At 38.4% G+C, this 11,149-nt stretch overlaps 1 long non-coding RNA gene across 1 annotated transcript in view; it reads left to right on the plus strand.

Annotated features, from left to right (window-relative positions):
* Nucleotides 1-4,162, plus strand: part of LOC108448326 — a 6,067-nt gene extending 1,905 nt beyond the window's left edge. The window contains exons 3-4 of the long non-coding RNA XR_001864178.1: nt 2,935-3,069; nt 4,062-4,162. This is a non-coding gene — a long non-coding RNA (uncharacterized LOC108448326). The remainder of the gene's footprint in view (nt 1-2,934; nt 3,070-4,061) is intronic.
* The last annotated feature ends 6,987 nt before the right edge of the window (nt 4,163-11,149 follow it).

The raw sequence follows: 11,149 nt of genomic DNA on the forward strand, positions 1-11,149 counted from the left end.
ATATGACCCTTTGCCAGAAAAACAGCGTGAGATCAGGGGGAGAAAAGTGCTGAACTGAGATGTTGAGCTCTGTTCTCTCTCCTATCTTTGGGGGCTTTCCTGCCTGCACTGAATACACCCCACATCTGTATCCTCAGCTGCCAGCAGAGCCTCTGGTGCTTCAGCTTCTGCAACAGCGTCAACACAGTGGTGAAGATTTGAATCGACTGAGAGAACTGGATATAGAGCAAAAGCAATATGAGGCTTAGTCCCCAGGAATCACTCAACCAAACTGCTGGAGTGTCTCACAGGCAGGGCTGTTCTCCCTCATGCCATGATGTCCAGCACCAGCTGGCACATCCACTGTGTACAGGTGAAAATGGCAAAACCATTTCTCTCTAACCCAAGGCCTCCCTTCCCACTGCTTCTTCCAGATTCACTGTGTGCTTTTAATCTATCCTGTCTCTTCTGACAGGTTTAGAAGATTCTCACTATTGCAAAGTCCTTATGTCCTTGACATGGTGTTCTTCAAAAAGCAATTTCTAGTCTGATTTTAGAGTTAAATAAAAATTTACACATCACAGATCTATTAATCATTTTTTCCCTTCTGTGGGTGTATCTTCAGTTTTCAGTGATTGATTTATGTGGCCAGATGGGTGCATTTGTTTCCTGCTGTCTTTCAGTCCAGCAGAATCCATGCATGCTGTGCAGTACAGTGGGCTTGAACTTTCACTTGAAATGCACTACTGTACATAAATCCTGAATACTATTCCTTCTTTGGAACAAATGGGATTCAGATGTGGATGTGGCACAAGCTGAGGTTTTCCTCTCAGTTAGTAAAGAAGCCCTTCCTTTCAGCTTTAAGAGGAAAACTTCAGTATTGCAGGAGGTCCTCTTCATGTCCTCCAGGTTTTTGCTCCAAAAGCCTCTGTCACCACATAACCTGTGGAGGCTCATTAGCTCTTGCCAGAGAAGCTGATTGTGGGGAGAGCAATCTGTGGTGTACATGAGCATTTATGCTGACATATGCTAACATTGTAAAAAGTATTTGCATATTGTCAGGTCAGTGTTCCCACAGCCTGAACTGTGAGAACAGGGACTGTGAAGACCTGAGAGGGGTTCTGTGGGAAGAGCCAGAACTGGAATAGAGTGGACATAATAGCTTGATTCTCAGCAATGTTTTATGCAAGGTACTCGTGGCCGTCCTGGGCTCCAGTAGCTGAATGTAAACCTTGGTCCAGATGATGCCGATGCTTGTGATGACAATTCCATCTCTGACAGGGGAGGGGAAGTCTCAGAAGCAGCAAGTTCCCAAAGGCCATGTGAAGGCAAGCGGGTGGTAAGAGAGGGAAATCCAAATGAATGTTCCCACTGAGGGACCAGCTTCAGAGCATCCACATGTGAGAGAGGTCTCCCAACAGCACAGGCAGGAGCTCACACTTCATTAGGCCAGGAAGTCTCATTATGACATGCAAAGTCACAAGAAATTAGCTTCAGAAGTTTTCCCACTTGGGGAGTGAGTTATTTTGCATGTAAGGTGTGTGTATTTCTGTATGAAATGGAATTTTTTGCTTCTTTATGCAATTAAAAGATAACCTCTTCTGGTTTATAATTCATGGCCACTTTCCCAGCCCTGGTGGTGCATTAGGGAGAGGCCGATAGAGCTGCACTGGTGAAAAGGCTCTGGTCAAGCAACAGCAGATATTTGGTGGGAGCATCACTGTGGTATGACAATGTTTTACACTTCCAAAGAAAGAAGATGCAGTGCAAAATCAGTGTTTTGAGTGGTCTGTCTTGCTTCTACCATCCATTTATCTTGAACTTCTGTCTAGTTTTTTCAATTTTTAAGTCTTGATATTGACTGAAACTCTAACCCAGACTTGCTAGAACACAAGTAAGGCTGTCCTGGGTGCTGCTGCCAAAGCAGGAGTCCTGTTTTCAGAGTGTCTTACTGTGTCACCCAATTCAGAGCAGGAACTTTAATCAGAACCCAGCCAGCAGGGCTGTGAGGTAACCTCTGCTGCTGGAACTGCTCAGCCCTGCTGAGCTGGCACTTTTGGCATTTTATTTCCTTTTTATTTTAGTCTGACTATTAGGAAAAGAGTTTGTCTACAGCTGTAACAAACTCAGTCATATGTTTTATTCAGAACCCTTAGGACTGGCTTCCCATGACCTGCAGGAGCTGGCAGGGGACACTGCATTTCCCAGAGCATGTTCCCTTGGGACCAGCCACCCATGCTGCTCACTACTGGAAAAGGTTTGGCCAAAACTTGGGCTCGTTCCTGTGTTCACTGATGCTGGTGAGGAAGGGAATGAGCTCCTTACGAGTTTCATGTAGATATTGAAAGTGCGAGTGCAGAGAACAGAGGGTGGCCAATGGCTGGAAATGATGGCAAGCACTGATGTGCCAAGAGGTGGATTTCCAGGAGGGGCCTGTCAGAAAATACTGCCCACAGAAATATGGATGCTTCCCTGTGAACTCTATGATTTGCAAAACATACATATGAGTTTTACAGTATTTTCAATATGAACACGTTCATGTCTATGACCCAGAATATTTCAAGTGTGAGCTAAATTCTTTCTGGCTCACTCAGGGTTTTGACATTTGTAAGTCTTTGCTCGCTCTAGGAGTATTTTTAATGGCTTGTATTAATTCAAGGTGTCCCTTTATGAACTTAAAATTAAAAAAACTCCACTACCTTTTAATGACATTTCCATTTATTCAGAATTATTATTTAAAATCCTAAATTAGCATTCTGCTCTTCGATTCTGACAGAGCCATTATATTTTATACTACAAGAGTTTAGTTAATTTTAAGTTATTAAACCCCATTGGCTGCATGAAGTGAGCATCTTTAAGGAAGTTTCTGTAGTTCAGGTGCATTCCAATCAACTATGACTGCAAACTTAATTCAAAAATTTTGCCTATGTTGCTTTTTATCCTTATATGTGACAGTTATTATTCTGAGTTTCACTTTCTGGCCTGAGAAGTTAAATAGCAGCTGCACACAGTAACAGCAGTATGGGGAGCAACCTGTCCTGTGCAACACAGCTCTTCAAACTGAAGGCAGAGGAAATCACAGAAATAAAAGTAAGTCTTTTTTTCTGAAAGAGAAATTTAAAAGTTCATGATATAAGCTTTTCCTATATAGGAAATTAATTTCTTCCAGCAGCAATATGTATTTATTTTGCATGTAAAATAATTTTATTTTGATTTGCAAAGCTATTTGTTTCTTTCAGTTGTCACCTGGCATGACTTAGGTAACATTCCAATTTCTTCGTGAATTAAGGATGATAATTTCTTCAGACATTTGAGTAGGGAAACAATTTCAAAGCTGCTTATCTTACAAAGTGACAAATAGTAGGTGGGAAGGGCTTTGTATGGGTGGGGTCTAACAGTCCTAATTGACTGCAAAGGAGCACAGTGGGGATTAAAATAATGTATGCAAAATGGGTCAGAATGTAACGGGAAGTATGGACACTTTTCTCTTAAAACTGAAATTACACTTCAAGGGCAGCATGAATATCTAGCAATAAGCATCATTTTAAAGCCCTTCAGCTGCTGTGACTTCAGGTGAAATTTGCTGCAAGCTATATAGATCTGCTTTAATTATTTTTTGAATCTGCAAACTCTGATCATTTGCATGCATTGCTAATACACTTGTCTCCTGAAACCTGAGCTGCGCAGTTTGGGCTTTCCAGATTTATCAAGTGAAACAATTCAGCTAATATCACATTAATTTAATTAACTTTAATTTTAAATGACTTGCTGGAGCACCTAACAAATGTAACATCTCCAAGACATTTTAGCAGATAGCTGTGGCTTTGTTGTACGCTCTTGTCTTCATAGTGAGAAAACATCTTGTTAGCATGAAAGGCCCCTCACTACTTTAGAAGAGAATATTTTGTTTATACTCTAACGTTTGCCTTGATTGCCTGGCTGTCATTTCAGAGGTGCAAGAAAACAGCAAAAGTGCAGATTGGTGGGGGGCTGATATAATTTAACATCAGCACTGTTCTGCAAAGATCTCTTTCAATTTCAAGTGGTATTGATAATTTATCTCATGTTTGGGATATCCACAGGGAACTGTAACTTGGGATTGTGAGCACGCCCAGCTCCTGGACTGCAGTGGCTTCAGGAGAGATGGAGCTTTATTCTTGCTGAAAAAAGCACCAGGCTGTATGCAAGGTTGGTCCCAGAAAGGAGGGCAAATGTGGTACTTATTCTTCCATCACTTTTTTTTTAAAGATAAAAATAGTCCAAGGAAAATTCAAACTATCTAAAATCAGTCATCAGGTCTTCAGCTGTCCCATTGTTGATTCAATGTTTAATGTCAACTACTAAATATAGACCAAAATATTTTTATATTTATATGAACATATATATCTAAAATATATCTAATGGCTAAGGAGGCTGTCCTGTCTGACAGCAAGGTAGGTGCACTAAATATTTCAGAAATATAAATATAGTCTGTTCCAAACACTCACTTTACAATTGCAAACTGGAAAAAGTACCAGAGATAAGGCCATAATCCATGCGTGGACACAGTCAGGAAGATAAAGGCAAGAAGCTTGTATAGGAGCAGCAGTTTATTCACATTCACTTTTCATCATACATATACATTAAATATTAATAATACTGTATGAATATTCATCTCTGTTTAATATTCATTTATACACAGAAGTTTACAGCCGATCCCTTTAACTTTTGGTGCCAAAACCAGTGTTCAAAGGGTTGTGCTGCCATTGTTTCTGCAAAACGTTTACATTTATCTGCTGTAAAAGAGGCTGAATGGCACCGAAGAGTGTCGTGTTGAGTTTTAAAATGCCACAAATAACAGATTTATAGATTTTTCTAAATACATTATTTTACCTTGACAGCATTAATCATTCATGCTTCCTTCTTTCATTTTTCTACCTGCAATGGATTATTGAAACAGAAAATAACAACGGGAAAGGCTACAAGCAGTATCAAAATGTCAAGTTTGTACTTACAGTTGTATGTGCGTAGACAGGGTCAAGAGCCTCAATTATTTGTATATGTACACAGTGGTACTACATGAAAGGTTATGTCACCTGCAGCTATTTTCTTGCAGATTTAAATAGGACTGATATTCAACTCCACAGTCAGCCACTGACATGGAACATAGAATTGTAAAATACTATGAACTCTTATGTCAGGACCTAAAATACGAACTGGGTGATTGCAAGGTGTAGCTGTGGGCAATCCCATGTATTGCAGTGTAAGTCCTTTAAATTACTTTGTGTTATCCCTGACCTGTTCTTTTCATTTAAGCATAAGCCAGAACAACATGGAAGTACTTTCCAGGGAGAAGAAAAGCCCATTTTTGCCGTAGCATTTGCTTGGGTTTTGAGGGGTTGTGTGGTTTTCTTTTCTCTTTTGTCTTTTTTTTTTTTTTTTTATTCTTCGCTTGTTTTGATTTTTTTTTTTAATTTTGGTTCTTTTATACTTTATATTTTCATGAATGCAGGTGTGAAAATTTTATGTTAAAAAGCTTATTTTGCATATTATTTTAAAAGTTATTTTTCATAACCCAGGTATGATAATTTTAAAAAAGCCAAGAACATGTCTTGCATGTTAATGAAGTGCAAGTCTTATATCAAAACTGGCAGCAGCATTATTTGGAGTGGGATGTGTGGTGGAGCTAATCAGTATATTTTCACGGTGGAGGAAGGAGGAGAGAAGCTAATCAGTAGATTTTTTGCTGGTGATTTGCTTATTTAGGATATAGTTTAAAAAAAAAAAAAGAAGAAGAAAACAATAGCATGGAGTTTTCTTGACCAAGCTCCTTGTGGGTAATCCTCACTCTTTTGAAAGGTCAGCACGAGACCTCCAGCTCAGAAAGTCTTATTTTTGAAGAAGTGATTGATATAAAAGTACTTTATATCTTTAAAGCAACCTATTAAACCGGCAGTAATAATCATATAAATCAATATACTGGTACATCACTGATGTATGACAGCATGAGGGACACAGGTAAAATTGTATATTCAGCTTTGGCATTGACATTTGTGAATTCTTGAGAGTAACTTACTACTTCCATATCTTTAGCCTTAGAAAAAATAAAGCTTTACTGAAGGCCTAGCTGTATAACATTTATGTACTGTTAAGCTTGCTTTGATTTAAATTATTTATAGATAATGATATAATTAGCACTGGGAAATAACTATCTTAACAGACAAAAACATTTCAAAGAATAAATCAGTAAATTATTAGATATTAACATCAACCTCTCTATCGCTAGTCAGGTAACACAAACCAGATGCATATGCTGAATTAATAAAATTGTAATTGCAAATTTATTTTGAGACATACCATACACTCAGTAATTGTGCTAATTCATCTTACCAGTTTTTACACTTCTGCCAGTAGAAAATTCTGTTCATTTTTGGTTCTTGTCAAATCTTAAAATACAGATTTCACTGTCTAAAAGTACATTGGAAGTAAATTAAGGCATTAAATATTGCTGAATGAATATGATTTTTAGAACTTACTACTAAATTCTGTTGCACACCCAAGAGTTTGATCCCTTCTTTCTGGGAGGATAAACTTGGTCATTATTTCCTCTGGAGCAAGGCATTGCCATTAAATGACGCACTTTCCTCTGGTTTTCACCATTTTAGACTTTTTCTCCCCCATTATTTAATCTCTAGAGTTTTCTCATTCAATTATAAGAGATAATTGATTTTAATAAGTGCTAATTGTTCTGCAAAAATTCTTAATATGTATACAAATCCTTATATCCACACACGGAGGTATTCATGCCATAGAATTTAATATCAGTTCCAGGGAAATTACTTTGAGCTGCTTAACTGAAATAGCAATGACATGAAAATCCTGAGGGCTCGTGCTTACAAATATAGCAGGGAAAATAACTATATAAGTCAGGATCACTAATATCCAGGTGGTGCCTTTAAGTTTTAGGACCATAATTAGATCTATCTGATGGGTAAAATACCAGGGAAGGAGAATAGATGGTCAGAGGGAGGACTGAAAGAGGGAGCAGTGGGCACTCCTAGTTCGTCTTCCTGAGGGAGATGCCTTCAAAATGGGAGGTGCCTCCAGCAAAACTGACTTCCAGGGAAGGGTTTCTGCTTGGTGCACCAGAGTAAGCCCTGGGACACATGGGGCCAGGGTGGCCAGGGCTGGGAGCACTCCTGCCTGGTGTTCATTGTGGGGTCCTGCAGCCACTGCCTTCTGGTGGGTAATTTGGCTCCATGCTGGCTATCTGGGGAGGGATTATTGTGGGAGGTTTGGGGGTTTTTTTTCCCATGCTTTCTTTCCTTTTTTTCCACATTTTCTGCAAGAGCAGGTTTCATGAGTCATGTTAAAAATATTTGAATACCAGGGCACGACTGATTGACCATGAAGAAACCTCCTCGTGATAGTCAGTATACTCCAAGTAATAATGTAAGTGAATAATGTTTTACAGTCACTTTGCATCAGTCTCTTCTTCCAGGTCCAATCCATCTGTATCCAGTTAGAAAGGACTCCTCCAAGGCAAGTTATTCATGGGTTCTTCCCAATTCCCCTCTTTAGATCCTGTAAACAAATCCAATCACTGGCTGTTTAACATTTTTATTACATAAATTCTAACATGCAGCAGAACATTACTGGGTATTGCTAATAATGGTGTGCATTTCAGATGTATTCTCTTTTTGTCACAAAACCCCTTAAACCATATTCTAATAACTGTGTATAAGATATAATTGGAAAGAAACATCACATTCAACAACCAAAAGAAATATCTCTGTAGTGCTTTTTGTTGTTTCTGTTTTCATCTAAAGTATCCACCAGGCATTTCAGTTCCTTCAAGGAAAAACAACCCATGTCTCCTGTGATAACCCAAACGTGCAGACATGCTGATAAATAAGATACATTTACAGTTCTTTTATTACTGTATTCTATGACAAGATCAAATAAACAGTATTTTGTGGAATATTACAGCTTACAAGAAAGCTAAGCTACTGTCCAAAGATGCTGAAAAATTCCAGTATAAATACACTTTATTTTCAGCTGGCTCATGGATGATTAGGGCATCCCAACACTTTGACAATTTTCATATAATACTATGAAGAATTTCATGATTTCCCTTCATCTTAGTGCTGCTGCCAGCTCAATACATCTTTTTCTAGTAAAAATTATACAAATCTGTGGTTTTTACTTTTCTCATACACCATAAATCCTCAAGATAGTTTCATATACGTTAACTACAATCTTTCTTCCCCCCACCTCCCCTCCCTGGGGTTCAACCAGCAAAACCTCAGATATATTACAGAAGAGGAGCAGAACATAAGGAAACATCACTTTGGTGAGATTTGAGGAATTTCTATTTATAAATATCTACCTGTATTTCTTTCACATAAACAATAGTGAAAGACCAGGAAAAGGTTGGGTCATCAACTGGCATCTGTTTCTCTGCATGAGATGTCCCAAGAGAATAATATTTACTGAGCAAACATGAGTTACATGATGGACCATAATGTGGAGTTTTCAAATTGTCTTGGCAGCTGTTCACCTGTTGAATAGCTCTGTGACTTTTTGAGGAATTATTTGCTTGATCCTGTCAAGGCGAAAGAAAGAATTTTGATATATACAAAAAGCCATCTACGCTTTTCTCTTCAATAATTTCCCGTCACAATATACTCATTTATGAAGCCTGACTTTACTGATGAGAAGGGACAGGCAGATCTTTGGCCTTAAGAGTTTGGCTCTGCCTTTGTTTTAGAGGACTTTCTTTGGGTTAGATCTCTGATTTTTCCTGCTTTGCTTATCCTCAAGATATTCCCATTGCTCCCTGGGCCTCCTGGCAGCCCAGCTGCCATGAGCCTGGTTATTCCTCTGTTAGAAGGAAGGTGTTTCTTACAACACCCAAACCCTGTGTGCTCTCCCCATCCCTTCCCATGGATCCCACTGACCAGCTCTCCAGGAATCATCATGGGGGGGTCTGTCCAAGGGGGTCACCCTCCAGCTTCCTTCCAAATTGGTGGTGATGCTGGGTGGACATGCTGGGGTCCCTGCCTGGCCCCTCTGCATATTGGGGAAGAAAATCCAAATACAATTTAAATGCTGTAAAACTGGGAATCCCACCAAATCTCATTTCCCTGGTGTTCTCTTCTGCTCTTCTCCTTTTTAACTTTACCACCCATAGTGTAAATTATTATGAGAAAAGGCTAGCAGAAGAGGATAATACCTTTTTTTAGTGTGCCACTGCCTGCCATTTCCCCTGTTTTTCTTTACTCATAGGGGTTTATTCTCATTTAAAAATTCTATTTACTGTCCACTTATGCTTCCTTTCTCTCTGAATTTAATTTTTAAGTGCTTTGATTATTTGAGCAATAAAATTTCCTTTGTGTGGGTCAGGGGTTTTTTTGGCATAAAGAGAAGCTCCTTGTAGCCTATCCCAGTAAGAAGATTTTTGCATGCAAGGAATAGTTACTATGTTTTGAAAAACAAAGACATGAAAAATACCCCCCAGTTCAGAGTGCAATCAGACTGTCTGTTCCCACGTTGAGGGCTAGCTGTGTTATCCACCCAACTACCACAACTTCAAAAGGCATTCAGAATGCAGAATATAATTTACTCTTAATTTGTACTTAAAAAATTTAATCCAGATTAAATGTAGATTAAATGTCAAAGATGGAAACAAATCTCTCACTGGAGAAAGGTTTGCACTTTGGATACATACCTTGAAGCTGATCTGTGTGAAGTCCTCAGAAATGATGGTGAGAGTCCCAAAAGCTTAAAGATGTCATTGTGCAGGATGATGACTCTGAGACTGACATTCTGCAAAGAACTTTTTGAAATGCACCAAAAAGCTTTTCTTCTGTCCCTGAATCATGTTGTGGGTCCAAACTGGCTCCTAAATTAGGTAGGCACATCTGTTGACTTAAAACATGCAATCTGCACCTGGAAGAGACTAAAAAAATTATATTTCTAATTTTGACAAATAGTTATGTTTTGTTCTCTCTGCCATGAATTAGGGCACACTATCGCTCTTTGTTTCTAGCAAGTAACTGAAGTATTATTAAGATTTTCTTTCCATTTCTTAGAACTCCCCAGGGTCTATAGTTTTCTTTGCAGAAACTGTTGCCATTAAATATGCTGTATGTCAATGCAGCAGTGAGGTGGTTAATTTTGACTGAATATTATGCTATATAACCACTTGGCATTTAACTTGAAAAATGACTTTCTGCTTCACCTGTCAGCAGCCCAGTTCTCATCAAATAAGTGAGTGAGAAAAATTTTTAAATTTCAATTTCCTGATGCTATTAGACACTACTTCTTCCATACTTAAACAGTTTAGCAGTGCATGTACATGTTTTGGTATTCATGCCATGCATCACACTACATGCTATTACAATAGCTTTTTTGTTTAAAGGGTAAAGAGATGCATGGATCTTTATCTTGGGGTTAGGAAAATGTATTGCAGGAACATGGCCAATCAGGTTTCTGAATAACTTTGTAACATAGTACCATAACCCTGGTGCAGTGCAAGGAATTTAAAATACTAGGTGCCTATGAGTCCACAGAAAGAAAGCATTCTAGATGGAGACACCAGCACAGCAATCCTGCACTGCACTTCCTCAGAAAACCGGTGCCTCATGGAGTATTCATCTATTTTAGTCTTTCAGCTGCCAGACACATAATTCTGATAAATCATGCAAAATAATTTTTTTTGCAATTTCAGTATATTTTAGAGATTTAAATCATTGTAACTTAACATTAGTGGTAAGTTTCCTTTGTTTCCATTTCCAATACAAGACCAGTTTTCACTGACGGCTAATATATCCCCAAACAGTAAGTACACTGCATTGGGAGAGGGAAGGCATTGAGAGAAGGAATCAAATTAAATTTCCCCATTTCATTTTCATTTCTTATGCTTCTTCACACCATTTTCCCTTTACCACTACCAAGGCTGGAGACATTTTACTCAGGGGAAAAATGCACCATCTCTGCTGAATTTCCTTTTAAATTTTTGCATTTTTTTAATAAAATGTATAAATCCATAGTTATAAAGTAACACATCAAATATCATTTGAAATAATAAATATGAGCAGGTGTCACTAAAGTCAAAGTCATTATTATTTGTTTATTCATTTGGTTAGTCTTGACAATTGAGTCAGTACAGTGGGTTACAGAACAGTAC

Source organism: Corvus brachyrhynchos, unplaced genomic scaffold (assembly GCF_000691975.1).
Source record: "Corvus brachyrhynchos isolate BGI_N302 unplaced genomic scaffold, ASM69197v1 scaffold26, whole genome shotgun sequence".
In the NCBI taxonomy this organism is placed as follows: Eukaryota; Metazoa; Chordata; class Aves; order Passeriformes; family Corvidae; genus Corvus; species Corvus brachyrhynchos.